The sequence below is a fragment of the Atta cephalotes genome, assembly GCF_000143395.1.
Source record: "Atta cephalotes unplaced genomic scaffold scaffold00033, whole genome shotgun sequence".
Lineage (NCBI taxonomy): Eukaryota > Metazoa > Arthropoda > Insecta > Hymenoptera > Formicidae > Atta > Atta cephalotes.
This window is the reverse complement of record NW_012130097.1, coordinates 2,111,511-2,114,075: the sequence shown is the minus strand read 5'-3', so window position 1 is coordinate 2,114,075 and position 2,565 is coordinate 2,111,511.

Sequence of the window (2,565 nt, the reverse complement as noted above, 5' to 3'; positions counted from 1 at the left end):
AATTTTTCTGCTAAAAATTTTACAATTTTGTAGAAATATAAAGGTATTACAATTTTATGCATAGAAACGCTAAAAATTCAAATTAGTCTTATTATGCACTATAAAATAATATGATTGTATTGCAATAAGATTTACCTTAAAAGTAGCGCAAACGTTATATCTGTGATAGTGTTAATGTATAAAGAATAACTCAAAACACAAGGAACAAGTATGACTTTTATGTCATTGTATTCTGTTAAGTATACTAAGAAAGTATAAGCCCATGCCATGCAACTTAACACAGACCACACAATCAAAATCAGTCTTGTGAAATTTTCCATTTTACAATATTCTTTTGATATTCCGAGTTCTTCCAATGTATCATCTATCTGATTAAACTTTTGTATATATTCTCGATATTTCTAAAAATAATAGAATTTTTAAACTTGCGAGATCTCTTCTTATTAATAAATATAAATAAGATATATACGGGATACTTTTAACTCTAGAACATACTTTCAGAAAAATTTCGAACACATACCATATGTATGGAAGGACCATTGTAAATTTGCTAGGTTCTAACTTCAATTCAAATTAATATTTTTAAACTTTTTCTTTATTTTGCATCTTTGAGATTCAATATTGAAGGAATTTAAGGAAATTGCATAAGTTATAATGCTAAAAAATTTTTTATTACTTAATTAAGAAATGAAAACAAAATATTGAAAGAATGACATTTGAATAAATTCCAATTTTATACGACAAATTCCCGGAAAAAATATTTTATATATACAGAATAAGTTTTGACAAAGCGCTCGTATATAGATAGAGCAAACTAAATTAAGTTGAAAAGTTCTCTACCATTTTGCAATTTTCATAATAGTAAACAAGATATTAATTTCTAAAGATTGATGAATAAATAGAGTAAAATCAACGCATAAATATCTTTCTTTCTTTTTTCTTTGGAAAAAAATTTTGATATGGGTCTGCTGCAGACCAATACCAAAATTTTGGTTTGCTCTATACAAAAGCAAATTTTGATTTACTCTTTGTATATACGCATATTCTGAGATAAGCACGACATAAAAATTGTATTAAAATATAAATTACGTTAGCTTATAATGGCTTATATTATTATAAAAACATTTAAATAAAATTTTACTGTTCATAAGCTTTAGATTCTTCAAGTAAACATTAATATATAAAATATAATTAAATAACATAATTATGGCTTTACTTTATCACATTTCTAGAATAATAAAATTTATTTGTTAGAAAGTGATATTCTCGCGATGATATTGGACATTATTATTTGTTCTATTTTAGATGTTACACTAGTATTTGAAACAATAATGTTTACAAATAAAATATATACCTCGTGTTTGCAGATAGAGATGATTATGGATATCAGTGTCACAAGCAAATTTACTATTATCACAAAGAAATTTCGTAAATCTTGAAATAGAATTTTTATTGAAAATTGATCTATTATATAATATAACGCGTAAGTATAAACACTCCACAGAGTAATTATATAGAAAAGACTCAAGCGATACTTTAATTGGTCGGAAGGATATTTAAGAACCCCAAGACCCAAAAAAAAGTAATTAAGAAAACAGGACTTAATGCTTTTTCTATACTATTCCTCATGATGGTGACTCTCGCAATTTCATGTGCTAACTATTAAAGTTTCCAAGTTGCAAAACTGATATTCTGCAAATGTTACGTTCATTACTACAATGGAATGTATCTAATTATATCGCAAATGTTTAAATAATTAAATAGCACAATTGAGATAATTGATTCGTACGAAGTATTTGCACTTTCTTTTGAATTGCACTTTGCACATTTCTTATATATTTATTATGCAGCCCCAAGAGAAAAATGTTTCATATATAATTATGTATAAAAAATATATTAGGCGTTAGAAGTCAGTGCTGAAAATAAATTGCGCAAAACATACAGAATAACGTGAAAAATTTTTATAGAATGTTTCGATTCCGTTTCGAGCCATTTTAATAAATTAAACCTAATGTTATAGAAACGCATTCACCATTTTGTGATTACAGCTGCGATGCAGTGAGAGCCTCCCTCCTAAAACTAAGCTTCGGACAAATTTTTGCCAAAGGGAAAGTCGTCAAATATGTCTCTTTAAGGACGAAAAGTTATTTTGAATCATCTTGCATATACAATATATACACATATACAATATATACGCATATACATATAACAGGATGTCTCATTTTAATTACTTTGAATACCTAAAAAAAATCATATTTAAAAAAGTTATTTGATCTACTAGTGTGATCAAAAAATATTCAAACTTTATTTTTTTAAATTGCGAGAAAATTGCTAAAAAGCCAAAAGCCAAAAAGCTGACTATAATAGGCCCAAAAATTAAAAATTGTATATAATTTTAACATTAAGCTGAAAACGTGTTATCTTAGGAAAATCATGCTTTAATCCTTCACAATATGACTAAAACGTAAAATGTATAAAAAATTTATAAAAGAGATTTTATAAGAGATAAACAACACATTCATTGCCTCTCAAGTAATAAGCTGACATTATTTGCCGTCATTCTAA